The following is a 25,271-nucleotide window of genomic DNA, read 5'->3' on the forward strand; positions in this document are numbered from 1 at the left end:
CAAATGTATTGTAGTGTGATGACTAGCATTTAGATAGAACCTTCATGTCAACTCAGATGCAATGCTTTTCCATTGAGAGAGCTCACACATTCAGCTGCCAGTCACCCAGTGTGCCAGGAAAAAAGTTCAAGAAGCATCAGTACTATTGTAATAGATTTTTTAAAAATAAATAAATAAATAAATAAAAATAAAAATAATAATAATAATAATAATAATAATAATAATAATAATAATAATGGGTTTTGAACTATAGTGCTCTTCATCAGGGGACATTCCATCCAAATTTTGTATGGCTGCCAGGATCAGCTAAAATTGCTTCATGGGTTGTATTTGTGCTAACAGAAACCAGTTCGCCATCCCTAGTCCAGCCATGGAGTTCAAGGCCCACAACATTCCATCTAGAGACTTAAAAGCAATCAGTTCCTTCGGGTATTACTTCCCCACACCCGCTCTGAGGCATTCTTTACATGTTGTTCCTGAAAACCTGCTGTGGCTCTTATTGTACAGTCTCTAATCTGACTCTCCTTGTAACCTCCCCAGTGTGTCATAGCATTTTGTGTATGTAATTACATATTTCTAAAGTAAGACAAATTGAAATGTCTATTATGGAAACATCCAGTTGTAACTCTCTTAAACAATAAGCCATGTGTAGGAAGCTGTACAGAGAGAACACGCTTAATAACCTAGAGGCTGGGTGCAGCTCCATGGAGTTCTAAAAGAGTTCCTATTTTAAATCTTAGTACTGCTTGAAGCTAACAACTGACTTTATTACAGTTCCAAAAAAAAAAAAAAGAGGAAGAAAAAGAAAAAAGACCTGTTTCTTAACAGGCTTTTCTGAAAAGCTGCCAACATTTATAGAATGAGTACTTTATAGAAATCATATCATCAGTTATACAACACATGCACGTTCGCATGAAAACAAGGTTCCAAAACTGAGGGAAAGTGCAAGGTGTTCATATCTATACATTACCTCAATATTTGCTGACCCCAGACAATTCAGGGTTGCTGAATCCTCCTGCACTTGACACCATTTAGTAGCCACATGTTTACCCATGCTTAGCCTTCCAACAGAAACCTGTAAATTTGCCATTAAATGTTTAATGGTGGGATTTCCTGGGGACTGTAGCAGCAGGTGTGAAAACCTATACAGTAGTTAAGGATTCTATGGAAAGCTTCCTTCTAACTTTCTCAGTGCCACTTCCAACATGCTATTATGTGCCCACTAAAGTACATTCAGCACAACAGAAAGCAACCAGGAAATCACTGTGACTGAACTTCATTGCAACTTCCTTGTTTCTCACAGCTGTTAAATCAGTCCCTGCTAACAGAGGTGAATTAATGGCATTGTTGTGAGATCTGAATGGGGCTCTCTCTGCAATACCTATAGCTATTGGTTTTGACAGCTGCTGCTACAGTCACCTTGATTGCTCTGAGCATGTGGTAACCAATTCGCAAGTTGTTGTATGGAATAGCTCATAGGGCTATAACTTAATATTATAAAATAAAATAATAATAATACCACCATACAAGCCATAAACATCTGGGCTATACCTATTATTAGATACACTGCAGGAATAATAGACTGGGCCCAGGCAGAACTAGAGCTACTAGATCATAAGACCAGGAAAATCATGACCATCAATCATGCACTGCACCCCCGCAGTGATGTAGATAGGATATACCTCCCTCGCAGCTCAGGTGGAAGAGGAATGCTGCAAGTCCATCAAACAGTAGAGGAGGAGAAAAGAGGCCTTGAAGAATATATAAAGGACACTGAAGAAGATGCACTTAAAATGGACAATAACGAGAAACTATTAAACACCAATGAAACAAAGCAGGCCTACAAGAAAGAACAAGTCAAGAACTGAGCAGAAAAATGAAAAAATAAGCCACTGCATGGTCAATATTTGCACAATATAACTGGAAAATCAGATATCACCAAGACCTGGCAATGGCTTAAGAATGGCAACTTGAAGAAAGAAACAGATACTGGCTGCACAAGAACAGGCACTAAGAACAAATGCAATAAGAGCAAAAGTAGAAAAATCAACAACAAACAGGAAGCGCCACCTTTGTAAAGAAGCAGATGAAACAATGGACCACTTAATCAGCTGTTGTAAAAAAGATCGCACAGACTGACTACAAACAAAGGCATGACAAGGTAGCAGGGATGATACACTGGAACATCTGCAAAAAATACAAGCTACCTGTAGCCAAACATTGGTGGGACCATAAAACTGAAAAAGTTGTAGAAAACGAAGATGCAAAAATATTACGGGACTTTTGACTACAAATAGACAAACATCTGCCACACAATACACCAGATATAATTGTAGTCGAGAAGAAAGAAAAACAAGTCAAAATAATCGACATAGCAATACCAGGGGATAGCAGAATAGAAGAAAAAGAAATAGAAAAAATCACAAAATACAAAGCTCTGCAAATTGAAATTGAAAGGCTGTGGCAGAAAAAGACCAAAATAATCCCAGTAGTAATTGGCTTTGGCGCCCTAGGTGCAATTCCAAAAGACCTTGAAGAGCACCTCAACACCATAGGGGCCACAGAAATCACCATCAGCCAATTACAAAAAGCAACTTTACTGGGAACAGCCTATATTTTGCAACATTATCTATAATGATAACAACAATATTGATAATAAAATTCTTGCATCCCATGTCCTTGGGAAGGACTCGATGTCTGGATAAAACAAACCAGTCAATAACACCTATCTGACTGCGTAAACAAGAAATAATAATAATATGGATGGTCCAATAATGTCTGGATCACAGGTGCTATTTAAACTAGACATGTGTCAGACCAATGACAATGAGCATATTTCACCCTGGTGGTCTCACCAGAGTCTCAAGACACTATCTTTCCCAGTCCTTAATATCAAAGGTCTTTTAATCAGGAGTATTAGGAATTGAACATGCTGCCACTTTTTACTTCTACTTTTTACTCAAGTGCTCATACATGCATTATTTATTTGTTTGTTTATACATTTATGTCCCTTTCTTCCTCCAAAGAGTCCAGAGCGATGTACATGATTATACTGATCATCACAACAACCCTGTGAGGCAGGTTACTCACCATTTTATCTTCCTAACATACATGAGCAGTGGTGAAGAAAAGATGTGTCCACCACACAATTATTTAGAAAGGAAAAGTAGTAAATTATATGCCACTCATATTTGACATGACTTGTGTGCATTTTGTTTTACAAAAAGAAATTGCATGAGAAGGCATTTGAGGGAGCATCCAAAGCATATATGTGGTGCACCCACTCCAACTTGTGTTCTTGTGTCATCTTTCAGCAATTCATGGCCAATCTGCAGCCTTTTTTCTTTTGCTAAACCTGTGGGAGAGTGGAAGAATGGGATGTAATACGTTGGTGGTTTGAGTAACTTGTCTCTGCATTAATTCTAAGGTGCTATGTTGAAATGCAGTAGGCAGTCTCCAGGGACTGTTGGCAAGTCAATCCAGTTCTCCATGATGGTTTAAGGAAGATAAAGAAAGTGTAGTTAAAATTTGGTGCATCTTATGCACATGAAATTCCTGACAAAGCCTTTAGAAAGATTAGAATAACAGCTATTATGTGTAAAAAATCTATTTATCCATTTCATTGTACTTAGTTTTTCTATCCCCAGATGTGGAAATGTTTAACTGAGCTGCTTCTTAGCTCTAAAGTCTTATTAAAGCCATAATGCTTTCAGCATAACACTACTTGCCTTTGTATTCACTGCCCACATAGGGGCAGACGTTCCAGTGCTGCCATTGATAGTAGGTCTACCTAGCTGTTTCTTCCTGACCCTTGTTCTCCTTTCTTCATATGTGCATATGAATATGGACTTTTACTGAGCTAGGCCTTTGGTCCATGTAGTAAGTTGCAGTAAGAGGTGTCTCCAAGTTTTCAGGAATATTGTTAACTGTTCTATTTTTCCCCTTGATGAAGAGCAACAGATCAAAACACATTGGGGCCCTTCCATATATATTCTTGTGATACCAGCAGTCACTCTTACACACAATGTTTTGCACCAGTCGACCTTCTGGTCACTGGTCTACCCTCCATTTTGGTGCTGCCCTCCATTTTCTCTCATTGGACCATCTAGCCCAGTGTGGTCTACTTGAACTGGTAGAGGATTTGTTCAGCACATGTTACCTGGGCTCCTTTTCACTAGGGATATGGTTGTTAGAGCACAACGCAGGTGCTCTGCCACTTTGCTTCCCCCCATAATATTCCTCCCCCTCATCTGCCCAGAAGGTCTATGAGAGTTGAACCCACATCTTCAAGGTTATAAACAAAGTGAGTATGCCAGAATTCTGTTGCCTGCACCTTCTTCTTTGGAGTGAGTGAGAGTTAAATAGTAGTAGTAGTAATTATGTCATCCCACCTTAAGTGGCGCAGCGGGGAAATGCTTGACTAACAAGCAGAATGTTGCTGGTTCGAATCCCCGCTGCTACTATATTGGGGAGCAACGATAAAGGAAGATGCTGAAAGGCATCATCTCATACTGCGCAAGAGGAGGCAATGGTAAACTTTATTCTACCAAAAGAAAACCACAGGGCTCTGTGGGTGCCAGGAGTCACAATCGACTTGATGGCACACTTTACCTTTAGTAATTATGTCACAGTGCATGCACAGGTGTGTATGTTGGATTGTGATTCTGTAGGGAAAGAGCAATGGAGATTGCACAAATGGGCCCCTCCATGAATGACCCTGCACTGCATGTCCATCAGACTACACATAGTAGCCCACCCTCCATTCTCACAGGATATCCTCATTGCACACCCTGCTATTGCTCCTTGGCTGTCTGGAGTTAGGGCTCAGGGCTTCATGTGATTGGGCACTTTGCTGGATTGCCACTCCTTACCTTGTCAGTCTTGAGTACAGATCCTTTTACGTTACTGGTTGCCACATGCTATTTAGGCATCCTACCCCACTTGCCCACTTACCAATCCCATATCCTGGACTGATTCGTACAAACTAGAAAGTGAATGTTGACTCTAGAGGAGAAGACAAATACTGGCTTACAAATTGTGCAGTGCAATACTGACTGTGAGAGATCCTGGCCTCACTGCTGCATGGCTTCAAAACGCCCGCCCGCACTGCTTGCAGAGGCAGGGTGTTCTGCTTTTTTGAATCATTGTGTGATCACATGGCGATAATCTCATCTCTGCTTTAAAAGGCCTTAGAACGGCAGCCAAGTTAGCTTGCTAGAATCTCCCTTCTCTCGTGACTGAAAGCTTAAAACCAGCACAGCAGAAATCTCCTTCCTAGCCCAAGGCAATTTGGATGACAACAGTTTCCCTCCCCCCGCCCCCATGGAATTATAGAGGGGACAGAAGGTGCCTGACTCCATTACTCTTGTGATCCCTCCCAACCACTGTATTGAGGAGGTGATAAGAAAGCCATGACTGATCCAAATGGGGGGAACCAGGGATAGCTCCAAAGGGTAGCCCAAAAAATTTCCTATCCCCCCTTTCACTCCCCTATCCACTAGATTGGAACTTTACAGCAAAGACAAAACAGTAATAGTATATTATGGTCCTTTAGCTTGAGCTAATTATATTAAGAGGCCTCATTCACTCACTCAGCAGAAGCCACTGTAGTCAGGTAGGACAGGAGCTTCCTCCAGCCTCCCAACCCACCCTTTAGCTTACTACCTGGTCAGGAACTGGGCTGAGGGAGACCATTTGTGCAAAAGCAAGGTGCAGGATCATCTAATACAACCTCAGCAAGTCTGTACTGACCTCTCTCCCCACCCCAGTCTTTCCTGCTAAATGGTTTTGGACAGGAAGAGAAAACTAACCTGCAAAGCAGACTAGAAGGTTTGGCTTAATAATAATAATAATAATAATAATAATAATAATAATAATGATGATGATGATGATGATAGACAGCATTTTCTAAGAAAAATAGGGCCCATTTTCTGAATAAGTTTGAATATGTCAAGGAAGCTTCATTAATAAGGTAACAACATTAATTACTTTACCCCTGTAAGCATGTAATGTATTGCAAATCCTCTTCCCCCACACAAATTACATTCTTTGCCAAAGCTCTGCTCCCCCAAACTATTTGTTCTAGAGGTGCCCCTGAGGGTAACTCACATAGGGGAGCTTGTGGATTTCAAGAGCCTCCCTACATTTGAGCAGTCCATTGATTCAATTATGATACCCCTCATAACTACACTCCAAGCCTACCTGTTACTTCCAGAGTTTACTTTATTGGGCCATGCAGGGCTCCTATAGGTCAGCTGATCACTCAGCTGAGTCACATGATATTGCAAAGCCTCAGCTACTTACATGCCTGCTCCTATCTAACAAGGTCTTAGCTGAAAGTCTAGTGATTGCCCCCTTGGAATCCTCTGTTGCCTTGATAGCACTCAGGGTGATACACTGGACATGTAAAAAACTACCTTGGCCCACTCCTGTACTTTTAATAACAGTTTGATTTGCATTGCCACCTGTAATATCTGAAGATCAAGCTGCTGTTAAAAGCACAACAGCGGGGGCTAATAAAATAATTGGCAATAATATTAGTAGGATAAGACAGAATGTCTGAAATGTGGTCAAGCACACCCAACTACAAGGGAGAACTAATGCTATATACCAGGCCCTTCAGCTGTTGGACTACAACACCCATCATCCCTGACTATTGACCACTGTGGCTGGAGATGATGGGAGTTGTTGCCAAACAACATATGGAGGGCTGAAGTTGTGCAGCCCTGCAGTATGCACTTATAAGCCCTGATTAATACTGAAATTATATTACATCTACCAAAGGTCAGAATGGCTTTGAAACTGTAAGGTTACAATGAAATTTGAGGAAAGGTGGCTACAAGAATTGTCTGCAAGTATTTCTAGTAGCTTGTTCTCCAGGCTTGTGTAATAAATTAGGAGACCATGGGATTGATAGATAACTGTAGTTTACAGCACTGTATCCTGCCTGCTGAATATACAGCTGCTGCTAGAGTAAATGCAGAGGTCACCCTGGTTTCTTCCCTGTGGCTTTCCCAGGTGTTGCAGCCTCTGTAACATCTGGAAGAGAGTGAACATTTTTGCTCAGGTCGTCAATTGTTCGATAGGTTGCAAATTAAGCCCTGTCAATGAATTGTAGGTTTGCTTGAACACTAGCAGAGGAAGCCAGTATTCCACCTCCTCCAAAACAAAAATGAAAGAACGATCTTGTTGTGTCCATAAGACAATATAAAAATGTAAAAAATAAGAGACAGAAGTAGGCAAAAGAAATTTTGGTACCCACAAATATTTCTCAGCTTGGAGCAATCCAGAACCCAAAATGTGGCCTTTTTAAAATTGTGGCTCATACTTTCAATAGCTCTATGCTGGACCTTGCCACACATCCATAGAAGCCTCCTGTGTTTGGCATAAAATGACCCTACATGGGCACAGAAGGTATTTTGTGCCTTTGCAGGGTGATGATATTGTTGATCTGTATCCGTACTGAAAGACCTAGCAGAGGTTCTTGGCTCTGTCTGCTTCAGAATCCTGGGTAGTAAATGGAAATGGAACACATTCCATAAGGAGCAGAAGGGTAGATCGGGTGTGCAAAGAATGACAAAACAAAAAACAAAACAAAACAAAGGAGGAAGAGTAAAGAGTTTTGCAACCAGGATTTTAATTCCCTAGTGTCCTGTGCCCATCTTTGCAGGTTGGTGTGGTATAGTGACTGAGGGAAATGTCACACATTCATTGGGTGTCAGACATTTACTGGGTGTCTTAGGGTCAAACTAGGAAATGTGTGCTTAGTGCTTCTGTGCTTGTTCTTTTTAATAGTAAACTGCAGCCAGACCGGCCTCTCTTTGACAGATCAAAAGTGCAGTGATGGGGAGGTTTTAACCCTATCCTCCACCACAGTCCCAATCGCCTACCCCTGCCCCCAGCTGCTAAGGAAACATAGTTCCCATTGGCACCAGTTTATTTCCTTATCAAACAGTAGTTCTGGGGGACAGGGGAATGATGATCGGGATTATAGCTGGAGTAGAATTAAAGTCTCATTATCCTCATCATGGTCCTGATCTGCAGGAGGGGTGATTTGGCTGCTGTAAACAGTACTGTAAAAACAACAACAAACCCCAAGCACAGGGGCTAAGGACCTTCTTACTATAACGTACTAAGGCTCTCCACATGAGCAGTGTGGAGAGCCTAAGAGGGTTCTGCAGGGAGAGCGGGCTTGACCTGCTCTCCTCACAGATGAGCAGGCAGCTCGCACTTGGTGGCTGCATTGGCAGCCCGCATGATTAACAGCTCCATCATGAAGCCAGTTGGAGCGGCAGGGATCAGGGGCCACTTGGCTCCCGGAAGTCCCAAAATGCCCCATGCTAGTGCATGAGGCATTCTGGGGAGCCCCCCAACGCTAGGAGGCTTGCTGTAGCCTCCCGGTCCGGGGTCTCCACATGAGTCACCGTGGTAGCAGATGGTCAAGACAACGGGGTTAGCAGAGTGCTTGCTCCACTAACCTCATTTAAGGGTGGGGGGAATTAAGTGGGCTTGCCGATGGGAGCCACGTGGCTCCTGCTGATTCACATGCATGGTGGGAACCAGGCTGGGCTCTCTCAGCTGTGAATAGCCTTGTAAGTTTGACTCTTAAGCAAGCCACAGTAGCTCAGCCTCAACTCCGATCTGAAATATTGGAATAATAATACTAGTTTGCATCACAGGATTGTTGCAAGAATTACTGATGCAATGTATCTGAACTTCTCTGAAGTGCTTTGAACATTCTAAGGCATTAATGAATTTACAGTATTATTATTACTGCTCGAGATACTCAACAAATGCTCACAATATGTACAGTACAGTATGTGTATATTTATTCCCACAACCTGTTCTGGTTGCTCCTCACTTTTATATGTGCACATATATTCTTACCTCTTTGTTTTCAGGCCTGTTAAGCATGGCAATCTGTGTCCCTTTCCCAGTGGCAATCTTTTCCCCATGAAGTATTTTGGTTGCTAGTCATACAAACAGATCTGAGCTGAGGATTAGGACTGGTTTAAAGGCTGATGATGTCACAAAGGAATCAGTGATGTTTTCCCATTTAGTTTTTAGAGAGAAGGACGCTTCTGGAAGCATTCTTCCAGGTGGAAGACCACAGGTTCGCCAGACAGACTCTTTGACCAGTCTTTCCTTTCCAGCTTTCCAGCTGATAATTCTCTAACCCAAAATGGCAAAATGGTTCAGAGGTGAATAGACAATGGACAGATGACATATTTCTGTATTCTCAAGAACCACTCTCCTCATCAGACAGTGAGGCTATTCTCACATTGGGGGGAAATGGGCTAGAGGAGCCCAGCCCGGTTTTCCCCCTTCATGAGAACCACCAGGCTTGTGGGCAAGCCTGGTGGTTTTCTGGAGGCTAGCCCGCCAAAGTAGTCCTCCCCTTAAATGGGGTTAGCGGAGCAAGCGCTCTGCTAACCCTGTTTTCCTGATTGTGAGTCGCCACTGCAGCCCCCTATTGGTGCCTATTGGCCAAGCTGCAGCCCCCTATCCCCAGAGACCTCCCCACCCTCACCTGAGCCCCACTCCTGCTCCTCCCCACAGGAGCAGCAGCGGTTGACCAGGCCCTTCCTCGCTGCCACCACTGCCATGGCCACTCATTCCCTTCAGGTCGCTGACAGGCCCGGGCCCATTCCTTGCCTGCCTGCCTCCCACTGCCAATGGCCTTGGTAGCCCCAAACAGCAGCAGTGGTTGATTGAGCCCTTTCTTTGCTGCTGCTGCTACTGCTGCCACCGCCATAGCCACACATGCCCCTCAGGCCACTGATAGGCTCAGGCCCGTCCCTCACCCTTCCTTCTTTCTCTCTACCCTTCCCTTCTTTTTCCTCTCTTTCTCTCTCCTCCACTCACTCTTCCCCTGTCTTTCCCTCCCTTCTTTTTTCTTTCTTTCTTTCTCTCTCTCTCTCTCCTTTCCTGAGTTAACAGATCTTGTTCATCTTGTTTCCTCATCTAATTCACACAACGGCAGCCTCCTTCTCCTGAAGGGGCTTTTTCCTCCCTCACAACCCCTCTCTTCACAGACCCCTGTCCACTATCCATATATATATATTCATATTCCTCTCCTCTACAATCAAGAACATCTTCCAACAGGTAATAGTTGCATTCCAACTTACCTTAACCATCACAGGCTCATCCTCCCTATCTGCATATGGAATCCCCACTGCCCAATCACCACAGTGCTTCTGCTTGCGAACTTTCATGATAGCTGCCATGCACAGGATTAGCCACGGGTACACCTTAGAGAATTAGATAGATAGATAGATTATACTGGCATGATCTCATAGTGTTTAAGCTAAGCTGGATAGTGTTTTCAATGCCCATTATAAGCCCTGAACATTCTACTGCTTAAATAAATAAAAACCATGTGTCTGATCTGCCTGGACATCAGCATACATTCACTAGGTGACAAGAGATTCTTCTCCTGCAAATTTGGTGATGTTTCCATTGAAAAATGGCTTTGATGGGTTGGTAACTTTTTTGTTCTTTTTGCACAGAGCAAGTGCTGTTTACATGATTTTGTAACTGATTTGCGTAGTTTCATAGATCCCTGCTAACTGACCAAAGAGACATGTTTTAAAGTGGTGATCCTCTTATATTTAGCAGGGGGAGAGCAACTGGCCCTATCCAACCCCATCAGAGCATTCCTCCAATGGCTGTTGCTGGTATCTGCCTCATTTAGATTGTGAGCCCTTTGGGGACAGGGGACCATCTTATTTATGTATTTATTTATTTTTCCAAGTAAACCACTTTGAGAACTTTGGTTGAAGAGTGGTATATAAATATCAGTAGTAGTAGTAGTAGTAGCAGCAGCAGCAGTAGTAGTAGTTTCATCCTTTAGACTGCATGACAGAGAAGTGTTTTTTGTATATCCCCCTGGGACAGAATTTATTCTTATTTTACAATTGATCCTCAAAGTTGGGTTGTTAGAGGCTAAAAAAATGCTTTTTATTGCTAAGAGAGTTTGTGCAGTAGCAAGTTTGAGGCTACAGTGCCCTATCCAAAATAAACATGGAGAATGACTCACCGTTCTGCCCCTCCAGCTGCACGACCCTGCTGCCAGCTGCTCCTCACCCATTCAGGCGCATGCCTCCTCCTGGTCCCAGCAAGTTGGTGTTCCCTGAAAGCTGTCCTGGCCTCTGCCCCCAGGGCTAAGATGCCTTCTGCACTTGCGCAGAGGCCATCTGAGCCCTGAGGAAGACCTTCAGAGTGGCTTAGAACAGCGGAGACATATACTGCTTGAAGAGAAGCCATGTTAGTCTGTTCTTTCAAAAACAACAAAAAGTCCCACAGTATAAACATAGATACTAGCAAATGTATTGTAGTGTGATGACTAGCATTTAGATAGAACCTTCATGTCACCTCAGATGCAAAGCTTTTAAATTGAGAGACCTCACACATTCAGCCGCCAGTCACCCAGTGTGCCAGGAAAAAAAATCAAGAAGCATCAATACTATTGTAATAGATTTTTTAATCATCATCATCATCCTCCTCATCTCCCAGTGAGGCACTACCTTGGCGTGGTTGTGGGGCTTGCGTGCTCTGAGGAAGGTGAGAGCTATGCCAGAGGTCCAACCATACTGGACAGGTCTCACCAGAGGAGCCAGACAAAGAGTGCCTCTCCCATCAACAATATGGTGAGACGTAACTTTAATAAATCTATACTGGATCAGTCGTCGCCCGGGTCAACAAGGACCACGCCAGGTGCTGGAGTCCCTGGACATCTGGTGGCAAGTGGGCAACAGGACTCAGGATCTTCAGTTGAGCAACCACAGCTAAAGACAGCAAAGTTACTGGAAGTAACGTCGCTTAACCGAAAAAATATATACAAAAAATGCCAACAAGGAAATAATGATCTGCTATTACAAGTCTAGTCCAACTAGAAGAGGTTATTTAAAAAGAATGTACCAAATTTGGAAAGAGAAGCATACAGATACAGAAATAACAGGCTAGCAGACCAGAGAAGATTCATAATAAGAAATAAAGTATTCACGGGAGTTGAGCTGGAAGAACTGCAAAGAGCAACACAGACCCAAGATATGGAAGAAGAATTACCACCAACTGAAGCAGTTGCTCAGGCGCAGGTGGAAGAGGTGTTGGAAATAGAGGATGCCACTGTTGCTGAACTGTTTCAAAATCAAAACCAGGCAACCTCCCCTTTGCCTTCACCTCAAAAACCCCAATGCCATTTAACAGAAAAGCAACAAGAACTAAAGCCAAAAATAACTGAGCACATGAACCAAACAACCACCAGGGTTCGACTTCCAGCTCTAAAAACAGTTGCCAAAAAACAACTTGCTCAGGCATTAAAAGATGTCAATGCTGCACTTGCAGAAATAACAACCGATAATTTGCAAGAAACAAACCAACTAATGTACAGTGCAGCAACAATAACAACACAAGAGCTCGGCTATAAGATCAGTGGACCTGTCAAAAAAGAAAGCAGTACATCACCTAAATGGAAGATTAAATTAGAAAATAAAATCTCTAGGCTTAGATCAGATGCTAGTAAACTGAAAGATATGAAAGACAAGAAGCCGAAGAATGAAAACACCAAACAGTATCTGATCCAAAAATACCACCTCGATTCAAGGAAAATTAGAGAAGTCCTGGAAATAATAAAGCAGCAAATAACAGCAGTGTCAAAGAAGAATAGCAGATATGAAGCCAGAACTACACAACACAGGCAGAATCTCCAATTCCAGTCGAATCAGAGATGTTTCTACCAAAGCATAGAAGGAGAAACTGCAAGAAACCTAGAAACACCAAATAAAGAAGAAACAGTGCAATTCTGGGGAAAATTATGGGACAATCCAATAGATTATAATAAAAAAAGCAGGCTGGATGAAAGAGGTCAAAAAATGTAACCAACAAATGCAAGATCTAATAATAACACCAGAATTAATAAGTGAAAGAGCAAAGAAAATTAAAAAATGGACTGCTCCAGGCGATGATGAACTGCATGGCTTTTGGCTTAAACACCTAACAAGCCTTCATAAACAACTATCAAAACAGTTCAATCACATTTTGCAAGCAGGTGATATTGAACAATGGCTAACAACTGGGAAAACTCATCTCATCGTGAAAGACCAAGCCAAAGGTACAGTTCCAAATAATTATAGACCGATAACCTGCCTGCCAACCATGTTCAAATTATTAACTGGAATAATAGCAGATGAAGTGATGCAACACTTATTAACTAACAAACAGCTTCCAGTTGAACAGAAAGGAAATTGCCCGAACACCAGAGGCACAAAAGACCAGCTGCTGATTGACAAAATGATTTTAGAAAATTGCAAGAGAAGAAAAACCAATCTAAGTGTTGCATGGATTGACTACAAGAAAGCCTTCGATTCATTGACTCACACATGGATACTAAAATGTTGAGAAACAACTGGTGTCAGCAAAAACATTCAGATATTTATTTTTAAAAAGCAATGAGCATGTGGAGTACACAGTTAACAATCAATGGCGAGACACTTGGACAGGTTAGCATTAGAAGAGGCATTTTCCAAGGGGACTCACTATCCCCTCTGTTGTTTGCAATCGCCATGACCCCACTTTCACAAATACTAAACAAAACAGGCCTCGGATACCAAACATCTAAAACATCAAGTCAAATCAACCATCTGCTGTGCATGGACAATCTGAAGTTGTATGGAAAGGCCCAGTCAGAAATCAAATCACTGCTAAACACTGTCCGTATATTTAGTAGCGATATAGCAATGGAGTTTGGACTAGACAAGTGTGCTGCATTAATAATGAACAGGGGGGTGGGGAGAGAAAAACAGAAGGAATAGAACTGCCCAATGGAAGCAACATCAAGAATCTGGAAGAGAAAGAACATTACAAATACTTGGGCATTCTCCAGGCTGATAACATTGCACACACTGAAGTTAAAAGAAAAATTGGAAGTGAATACATCAGGAGAGTTAGAAAAATCCTCAAGTCCAAACTCAATGGCGGGAACACCATCCAAGCCATAAACACCTGGGCTATACCTGTTATCAGATACACTGCAGGAATAATAGACTGGACCCGGGCAGAGCTAGAGACGCTAGACCGTAAGACCAGGAAAATCATGACCATCAATCATGCTCTGCACCCCCGCAGTGATGTAGATAGGCTCTACCTCCCTCGCAGCTCAGGTGGAAGAGGAATGCTGCAAGTCCATCAAACAGTAGAGGAGGAAAAAAGAGGCCTTGAAGAATAAATCAAGGACAGTGAAGAAGATGCACTTCAAATGGTCAATAATAGAAATAGCAATAGCACTTACATTTATATACTGCTTTATAGCCGGAGCTCTCTAAGCGGTTTACAATGATTTAGCATATTGCCCCCAACATTCTGGGTACTCATTTTACCGACCTCGAAAGGATGGAAGGCTGAGTCAACCTTGAGCCCCTGGTCAGGATTGAACTTGTAACCTTCTGGTTACAGGGTGGCAGTTTTACCACTGCGCCACCAGGGGCTGTGAAACTATTCAACTATGCGAAACTATTCAACACCAATGAAAGAAAGCAGGCCTACAAGAAAGAACAAGTCAAGAACCGAGCAGAAACATGGAGAAATAAGCCACTGCATGGTCAATATTTGCACAATGTAAGTGGAAAATCAGACATCACCAAGACCTGGCAATGGCTTAAGAATGGCAACTTGAAGAAAGAAACAGAGGGTTTAATACTGGCTGCACAAGAACAGGCACTAAGAACAAATGCAATAAGAGCCAAAGTCGAAAAATCCACCACAAACAGCAAGTGCCGCCTTTGTAAAGAAGCACATGAAACCGTGAACCACCTAATCAGCTGTTGTAAAAATATCGCACAGACTGACTACAAACAAAGGCATGACAAAGTAGCAGGGATGATACACTGGAACATCTGCAAAAAAATACATGCTACCTGTAGCCAAAAATTGGGGGGACCATACAACTGAAAAAGTTGAAGAAAATGAAGATGTAAAAATATTATGGGACTTCCGACTACAAACAGACAAACATCTGCCACACAATACACCAGATATAACTGTAGTTGAGAAGAAAGAAAAACCAGTCAAAATAATCGACATAGCAATACCAGGGGATAGCAGAATAGAAGACAAAGAAATAGAAAAAATCACCAAATACAAAGATCTACAAATTGAAATTGAAAGGCTGTGGCAGAAAAAGACCAAAATAATCCCAGTGGTAATTGGCGCCCTGGGTGCAGTTCCAAAAGACCTTGAAGAGCACCTCAACACCATAGGGGCCACAGAAATCACCATCAGCCAATTACAAAAAGCAGCTTTACTGGGAACAGCCTATATTCTGTGACGATACCTATAACAATTGACAATAAAATTCAGCCGTCCCAGGTCCTTGGGAAGGTCTCGATGTCTGGATAAAACAAACCAGTCAATAACACCTGTCTTACTGTGTAAACAAGAAATAATAATAATAATGGGTTTTGAACTATAGTGCTCTTCATCAGGGGACATTCCATCCAAATTTATTATGGCTGCCAGGATCAGCTAAAATTGCTTCATTGGTTGTATTTGTGCCAACAGAAACCAGTTCACCATCCCTAGTCCAGCCATGGAGTTCAAGGCCCACAACATTCCATCTAGAGACTTAAAGGCAATCAGTTCCTTCGGGTATTACTTCCCCACACCCGCTCTGAGGCATTCTTTACATGTTGTTCCTGAAAACCTGCTGTGGCTCTTATTGTACAGTCTCTAATCTGACTCTCCTTGTAACCTCCTCAGTGTGTCATAGCATTCTGTGTATGTAATTAGGGTGGGGCATCTGGCATGAAATGCTTCCACCCAACACCCCGTTCTGGTGCACGTCCCTCACTGGTTTGGGCACGTGCCCTGCCCTGGTTCCGGCAAGCTGGCATTCCCTGCCGGCATGCATGCACACACATATATACAGTCTGGTATATGATGATATCTCTCAGAGAGGAGAGCTGGTCTTGTGGCAGCAAGTATGCCTTGTCTCCTTAGCTAAGCAGGGTCTGCCCTGGTTGCATTTGAATGGGAGACTATGGACCGGGTCTCACGATCAGTGAGACCCGGTTCAGCAGGGTGCATGGGGAGATCGGGCTAAGCCCGCTTTCCCTGAACACGAGCAGGGAGGGAGCCCTGGGAAGCCGGATCGGCCGCCCACACGATTGCTGGCTCCATGACGGAGCCGGCGGGTAGGGATGTGCGAACCGGTTCGGATCCGAACTGGTTCGGGTCCGAACCGGTTCCGGTTCGGAGGTTCGGATCGAACCGAACCACCCCTGGTTCGGTTCGAATCCGAACCGAACTGGGGGTGGTTCGTTTCGAACCGGTTCGGACCGGTTCGGATCTTTTCGGAAAGCTGAAAATTGGTCAGCTGGTAGCTGGCACCCAGGGGTACCTGTCACCCAAACCCCAAAGCAATCGGACACTCGTACGATTTTTTATGAATTTTTGAAAAATATTTTTATTTTTCTCTCATAGGATATAATGGGACCCGAACCAGGCCATTATTTCTTATTGTGGAGCACTCATGGGTGCCAACCACCATGCAAATCCTGAAGCAATCAGACACCCCTATGATTTTTTATGAATATTTGAAATATTTTTAATTATTTTTCTCATTGAGTATAATGGGACCCGAACCAGTCCATATCCCCTGTTGTGGAGGACCTAGGAGAACAAAAGCAGGGTGGGTGGTAGACAGGCATGGGTGCCTACCACCCAAAAAATCTCAAGGCAATTGGACACTCCTCTGATTATTGGTGAATTGTTAAGTGTTTTTGAATTCCTCATAGAGAATAATTAGGATTGCAGCAAATGTATAGCTTCACGTCGGGGGGAAAGGGGTGTCGTAGAGTGCAGTGTGGTGGGTGGTAGTTCCTAGGGTGGGCAAGGAAGCTATCAGAATTATTTGAAAGGAATTGGGCAAAGAGGTGATTTTTAAGTGATTTTTGAAGTTTACGCGTCTTTAAGGTTTTTCCTCATAATAAGTTATAATGGAGCTTTCAGCAGCCCTATAAGTGCACATGGGGGTGCTGGGGTGGCCCAGAGCAAGTGGTGGTGTAGTGCACATAGGGTGCCAACCACCCCCATGGGTTTCTAACCCATGGGGTACAGGGATCTCTGGTAGGGGCACCCCCATGGGTACAGGGTTCTCTTGTTTCTGAGGTATTGAGTGTGGATTCTATGATAGCAAATGAGATTTTCAATGAGACACCATCAATCCACTCTAATATGCTATCATAGAATCCACACTCCGCCTCCTGCTTCTTCTCTGTGTGTGTGCTTAGTAGGGGTGTGCAATTTGGGATTTCGGGTGATTTGGCTCGGACCCGAACCGAATCACCCCTGTTCTGTTTTGTGCCCGAATCTGGGTCACCCGAATCACCCTTGATTTGGTTCAGATTCGGATTTAATCCGAATCTGAATCGATTCGGGGGGGTAAAAAGGGGACCAGGGGCAAAATTTTGGGGTGGGGTGGTAGTGCCCAATGGGTAGAGTCTACCACCCCAATTTCAGGGGGATTGGGCAAAGGGCTGATTTTTGGTGAATTTTTAAAGTTTTAGTGACTTTGGGGCAGTTCAGGGGCATAGCATGGGATCTGGGCAAAAGGAGTGGGGTGGGGTGGTAGTGCCTAATGGGTGCAGGCTACCACCCCAATTTCAGGGGGATTGGGCAAAGGGCTGATTTTTGGTAAATTTCTGAAAATTTCATATCTTTGGGGCATATTGGGGCATATTGGGGCAGAAAGTGGGGCCTGGGGCAGAATAGTGGGGTGTGATGGTAGTGCCTAATGGGTGGAGGCTACCACCCCAATTTCAGGGGGTTTGGACAAAGGGCTGATTTTTTGAGAATTTTTGAAGTTTTAGTGACTTTGGGGCAGTTTGGGGGCAGAAAGTGGATCTGCCCCAAAATAGTGGGGTGGGGTGGTAGTGCCTAATGGGTGGAGGCTACCACCCCAATTTCAGGGGGATTGGGCAGAGGGCTGATTTTTTGAGAATTTTTGAAGTTTGGGTGTCTTTGGAGCAGATTGGGGGCAGAAAGTGGATCTGCCCCAAAGGAGTGGGGTGGGCTGGTAGATAGTGCCTAATGGGTGGAGGCTACCACCCATCCCCAATTTAAGAGTGATTGGGCAGAGGGGTGAATTATGGTGAATTTATTTGTATGAGGTTTGTCTTCATAAGGTGAAGTGTGCTAAATTGATTACTTCCTCATATTATTCATAGTAAAGGAAAGTGTGAAAAAGTGAAAGTGGGGTCATGAGAGTTGTTTAATTGAAAAATATCTCATTTGCTATGATAGAATGAGAATTCACACCTTTTCTATTCACCATAATTCACCCCTCTGCCCAATCACTCTTAAATTGGGGATGGGTGGTAGCCTCCACCCATTAGGCACTATCTACCAGCCCACCCCACTCCTTTGGGGCAGATCCACTTTCTGCCCCCAATCTGCCCCAAAGACACCCAAACTTCAAAAATTCTCAAAAAATCAGCCCTTTGTCCAAACCCCCTGAAATTGGGGTGGTAGCCTCCACCCATTAGGCACTACCACCCCACCCCACTATTTTGGGGCAGATCCACTTTCTGCCCCCAAACTGCCCCAAAGTCACTAAAACTTCAAAAATTCTCAAAAAATCACCCCTTTGTCCAAACCCCCTGAAATTGGGGTGGTAGCCTCAACCCATTAGGCTCTACCACCACACCCCACTATTCTGCCCCAGGCCCCACTTTCTGCCCCAATATGCCCCAATATGCCCCAAAGATATGAAATTTTCAGAAATTTACCAAAAATCAGCCCTTTGCCCAATCCCCCTGAAATTGGGGTGGTAGCCTGAACCCATTAGGCACTACCCCCCCACCCCACTCCTTTTGCCCAGATCCCATGCTATGCCCCCGAACTGCCCCAAAGTCACTAAAACTTTAAAAAATCACCAAAAATCAGAGGAAGATCCAATCGACTTGAAATTTGGGTGGCAGGTAGAACACAAGGTCCCCTTTCAAACCAGCTATTTTTTGAGATCCGAACCGGTTCGGTTCGGATCCGAACCGGTTCGGATCCGAACCAAACTGGGGGGGTGGTTCGGCAAAACCAAAACCGAACCACCCTGGTCCGGTTCGGACCCGGTTCGGATCCGAACCGAACCGGGAGAACCGGTTTTATGCACATCCCTACCAGCGGGGACTGAGGAGCTCAGGGGCTGCGTGGCCCCCGGAGGCCCCAGTATGCCCTGCGTGAGAACGCAGGGCATACTGGGGAGATCCCCAGAGCCAAGAGGCAGCTTTTTGCCTCCCCTCCAGGGGTCTACTTGCAAGTAGCCACGGCACGGAACCAGATAGCCCAGGTTTGCGGAGCTAGCTAGCTTAGCCCAGCCTAAGGGGAGGGGTACTTGAGTGGGTTACCCACTCTAGAACCACCAGGCTCGCAGCCGAGCCCGTTGGTTCTCTCGATCAGCAAAAATTGGGCTAACGGAAGCTAGCCCGATTTTTGCTGATCGTGAGAATAGCCCCTCCATGTGAGCACTGTAAGGTATCCCCCTTAGGGGATTGAGCCACTCAGGGAAGAGCATCTATGTTCCAAGTTCCCTCTCTGGCATCTCCAAGATAGGGCTGAAAGAGATTCCTGCCTGAAACCTTGGAGAAGCCATTGCCGGTCTGTGTAGACAATACTGAGCTAGACAGACCAATTGTCTGACTTGGTATATGGCAGCTTCCTATGTTCCTATGATGGCTTTAGAAATGAGGCTCCATGCACCTACACTTTGCCTTGATCAGATATGCATCAGCAGGGGCATTTCGAGGAAGTGATTAGAGAAGCTGCACTGGATGCATCCCTCCCCAGCCCAATGTCCAATAAGGATGTACAAACTGGTTCGGGGGTTCGTTTCAGGGGTCTGGGTTAGAACTCTGTCAAGGAAGCCATTTTGGAGGCCACCACACATGTCTAATGGGCCTCTGCATGGCCTGGTCATTACCCAGGCCACTCAGAGGCCCATTAGGTATGCACAGCGACCTCCAAAATGGCCACCCCAATAGGGGTGAGGCCCAGAATGGGCTGAAGAGTGCCTGAACTGGGCAAAGGGGGCATTTTTTGAGGCCAGCAGGGGGAGAAGGCACCTCCAGAGGCCCCTCCGCAGCCACACTATTGACCCTCGGAAGGGGTAAGTAACTAAAAAAAATTTTTTAATTGTATTCACGAACCCCTCCCCGAACTGAATGGGATAGAGGGGGTGCTGGACCAAACTGGCCCTGTCCGGTTCAGGTCCAGTTTGGACTCGAATTGAACTGGGCCATCCAGTTTTGTGCACACCCCCTAGTGGGAGTTGGGCAGGCCATTACAGGAGGAAATGCTCCAGGCAATTGAGGCCTGTTCCTCTTTCTAGCTCTTCTCTCAACCCTGTGGCCCCAGGGAGCTCTGAGAACACTCCCTTGAGGAGTAGGGTGTTCAATGCCAGGTCGGTAAATGCTAAAACATCCCTCATCCACGATTTTATTGTGGACAAGCATGCTGACCTAGTATGTGTGACAGAGACCTGGTTGGATGAACTGGGTGGGGTTGGTTTCCTGATCCTGCAGCAGCCCCACCTGAGGGTCGGGGAGGGAGAGCTGTGATCATTTATCACAAGACCTTTCCCATTTCCAGGTGCCCGGTCAGGCAATCTCAGATTTTTGAGTGTTTGTCCTTGAGGGTGGGCCTCCGAGATAGGCTGGGGATTCTGCTGGTGTACCGAACATCCCGCTGCACTTCAGTCTCCCAACCTGAGCTGGTGGGGGCGGTCTCGGAAGTGGCTTTGGGTTCCCCTAAGTTTATTGTCTTGGGGGATTTAAATGTCCATGCTGAGGCCCCCCCCTAGTAGGAGCAGCTCAGGATTTCATGGCCTCCATGGGCCTATCTAAGCTGGTATTTTTATTTATTTATTTATTTATTTATTTATTTATTTATTTATTTATTTATTTTTGCATTTATATACCGCCTTTCATTAAAAAGATAACCCCAAGGCGGATAACCCACATGACAGGACATACTCTGGATGGATCTGGTTTTTGCTGACCAGGAAATAAATGATATGGAGGTGGGGGAGTCTGAGATAACTCCCTCATCATGGACAGATCATGATGTGGTGGGGTTTAGTTTGACTGCTCCGTCTGCCCTCTGCAGAGATGGTAGACCAATTAGAATGGTCCACCCCATAGGCTTATGGATCCGCTCAGTTTCCAGACAGCCCTCGGGGAGTTTCCAGTGTTCAGAGCTGGTGACTCTGTCGAGGCCATGGTGAATCTCTGGAATGGAGAGACTGCCCAGTCTGTTGACACAGTTGCTCCTAAACACCCTCTCTGGCTTGGTGGAGCCCATTCTGCTCCTTGGTTTTCCTCGGAGCTTTGGGCGATGAAACAACTTGGGCAACAGCTGGAATGACACTGGAGGAAAAGTCATGGTAGTTCCATCAGATGTGCCTCAGGTACCATCTGGTCCTATTGTGTTACATTCTTTTCAATTGGTGCAGCCTGAGGATGTGGACAAGATCCTGAGCAGTGTGCAGGTGACAACGTGCACTCTTGACCCTTGTCCTTCATGGCTAATAAAAACTGCCAGGGAGGGTACAGGCATATGGTTGGAAGTGATTATTAATGCTTCATTAAGGGAGGGCAATGAAGTTCAGGTGGAAGCGGTGGCCAGGGGTGACTTTGCACAGCTTCGGCTAGTGCGCCAGCTGTGTCCCTTTCTCAAGAAGGCAGATCTGGCCACAGTTACCCATGCCTTAGTCACATAATGGCTGGATTACTGTAATGTGCTCTACATGGGGCTGCCCTTGAAGGATATACAGAAACTGCAGCTAGTGCAAAATGCGGCAGCTAGGATTTTATCTGGAGCTGCCTGGGATCACATCACACCCATTTTGAAAGAACTGCACTGGTTTTCTGTTTCTGTGTCCAATTCAAGGTTCTGGTTTTGACCCTTAAAGCCCTGAATGGTTTGGGGCCTGGATACCTGAGGGACCACCTGCTCTCAAGGGTTGCTGCCTGCTTGACATGGTCATCTGAGGGAGCTCTGTTCCAGGTGCTGACAATGAAGGAAGCTCGGCTGTTGTACATGCAGGACAGGACCTTCTCTGTTGCTGCCCCCAGACTCTAGAATCCACTCCTGGTGGCTATTCGCTCCTTGGTCTCCATCACAGTTTTTAGAAAGTGTGTAAAATCTTGGGGGTTTTTACCCAGGCTTTTATATGATTGTCTCTACTGCTGCTGCTTTGTATTTTGTATGGTTATATTGTGCTTGTATTTTTTAAAAAATTCAGTCAGATCTATATTTTTATATTCTAGCTTAATATTATGCATTTTTATAGTCATGTTTTACTTTTTCTGTGCGAACCGCCTTGAGGTTGTTTTAATGAAAGGCGGTATACAAATGTAACAATCAATCAGTTTTTTAAATTTCTAAACCAAAGGAAATAACTTTATTGTGGTACAACAGCTTCAACGGTTTCTATTCTCTACAATGTAGAGAAACCACGTGTAAGGGTTTCTGAAACAACGTAACAACGTTAGTATTTACTTGCTAGTCAGTACACCATTTCTTATATTTCGATACGCTTTTCAAAACTCTTTGTTGACAGAGTGTCAACAAAGGATTTACTGTAAATATACAGTGGTATTTATTAAGATAAAACAAACTTCTTTAGACTTCCAACACCTTTCCTGGAACACAGCCGCCCTGGCTGTAAAATCTGTGTATTAAACCATACACTCCCATCAAGCTTGATTTGCAGAGGTATTCCCAGGTGTGTACAACCTACCCACCAACCTCCCAATTCCACCCTCAGTCCTGTTCTAAAGGCCCTAACCAGAGATCTTCTCTGTAGCACTAACCGGCCCTGTCTCTAGCTAATCCAAGCCCTATCTAACTCTTGCTCTCTCCAGCCCTGAGAATGTCGGTTAGCTCCAACTGAATTTTAAAGACTCCCGTTCACTCCAATCCAAAGCCCCTCATTAGGAATTGATTGACAATGAAGCTCTTCACGCGATCCGTGTGAGGAGCTAGCAGGCAATCTGCAGGGAAGGAAGGTTTAACTTGCCTTCCCAGTAGATGATCAGAAGCGGCTCCCTGGGTGGGCAGACCGCCTGCCCAGGCAAGCGGCAGCTCACCTGAGGGGTACCCACACCTCGCTTGGCCACTCCAGGGGTCAGGCTCAGGGAAATGACGCCGTGCGGCACCCCTCCCCCGGAGCCCCAATAATGCACCACACACTAGCAGGTTCATTATTGGGAGCCCGGTCCCCCCCAAAGTGTGACAGCCACGGCTGCAAGCAACCACAGCTGACAAACAATGAAAAAACAAGGGCAAGGGAGTGCTTGCTCCCTTAACCTCATTTAAGAGGGTGGCTATTTAGGCAGGCTTGCTGCCATGGAGCCACCAGGCTTGCCCTTGAGCCCAGTGGTTCTCACAAGCATGCAAAACTGGGCTGGGCTCCCTTAGCCCAGTTTTGCAAGCTTATTATTATTATTATTATTATTATTATTATTATTATTATTTATTCAATTTCTATACCGCCCTTCCAAAAATGGCTCAGGGTGGTTTACACAGATAAACAACAAACAAATAAGATGGCTCCCTGTCCCCAAAGGGCTCACATTCTAAAAAGAAACATAAGACACACACCAGCAACAGTCACTGGAGGTACTGTGCTGGGGTGGATAGGGCCAGTTACTCTCCCCCTGCTAAATAAAGAGAATCACCACGGTGAAAGGTGCCTCTTTGCCCAGTTAGCAGGGGGAAATAGCCTCAGTGTGTACTAGCCAATCACCACACCCTTTGATTAAAGTCGAGTTAGGGTCATCAGTGTGTCAGCGCATGACCTGAGCTGTATAGATGATACCACTCATGTCCACATGATTAAGAAGGGGATGCACTGATAGCATGCCTGTCAGCATATCCATGGAGGATATCCCAATGCCCTCCCAACACAACCGTTTATTGTGTGAGGCAGTGTTCATCCAAATGACCCCTGTACATGTGCTCTGAATACTTGTTTAAGGAGGGGTCATTTGGATGAACAGCACGTGCGCACACACACACACACACACACACACACACACACACACAAATAAAATAAAGGGAAATGCTAGAAAGGCATCTGGACATCCACAGAGGGTATCTCTATGAGTGAGCTCTTGGTGCATTCCCTTCCTAAATGTGTGGACAGGGGTGCTATTGTCCATACCAGCTCCTTCTTTCCCCCTTCCTCTATGGAAAACACTGGCTTTCTACAGAAAACAAAGGAAACAGACAGGCACTTGGTGCCAAGAGGAAATTATCTGCTTGAATCTAGAAGTGTTGTGCGAAGAGTGAACTGTGCAAAAGCTGCCTAGGAAAAGATGTTCCAGCCTTACCAAATCCTGTGCATTTTTAATGAATCCAGACACAGCAAAAGGTTTAAGCTGGAAAGCCCTTGAGCACACCGGAATGCAGTCAAAATCAAGCCCAAGTCAGTTATACAGATTTGGCATAATGGTGCCTTTTCATTCTACACTTCCTCTGAATAACTGTCATTACGCTAGCATTCTCCTCAAGTCTGACCACTCTGAAACCTAACATTTCCCCCACCTTTGGGACTTGGCAGAGGACAGAACCTTAGAAAAGGTCCTGTCCCTCAAACATGTGTGAAAGGTGTCTAGGAAGCACCTTTGCTGTTGCTGTCATGAGAGTCTAGTGGTCTAAGCTGCCCAGAGGCGTAACTAGGGAAAACGGCGCCCGGGGCAAGCACTGAAATGGCACCCCCCCCACCGCGCCCCCCCCTGCCGCCCCCCCAACATACTACATTATACTTAGGTTTTTCCTCACAAGCGCCCGCCGCCGCCGCCAAGCCAGGCCACTGACTGGCTGCCAGGCGCCAGCAAAGCAATGGGGGGGCGCAGGCGGCGCGGAAGGGACCGCTCGTGGGGAAGGGGGCACCGACGCGCTCCCTTGACTGCTGCAGCACTGCTGCACTGAGCAGGAAACATTTGTATTAACAAAAAATTAAAAAAAAAATTAAAAAAAATTGGTCATGGCAGCACCCCCCACGTGACCAGAAAAGATGGTGCCCGGGGCACGTGCCCCCCCTGCCCCCCCTATAGTTACACCTCTGAAGCTGCCTGTTATTGCCCTAGAACCTACCAACTGAATGTCCACTGTGTACTCAAACCCTTTGTCTTAAGCTGAATCACTGGGCGACTTAGCCCCAAGTCGGAACACTGGACAGGGAGTTCCAGAATCACTGAGATGAGAACACTAGCCTT

Source organism: Hemicordylus capensis, chromosome 4, assembly GCF_027244095.1.
Source record: "Hemicordylus capensis ecotype Gifberg chromosome 4, rHemCap1.1.pri, whole genome shotgun sequence".
Lineage (NCBI taxonomy): Eukaryota > Metazoa > Chordata > Lepidosauria > Squamata > Cordylidae > Hemicordylus > Hemicordylus capensis.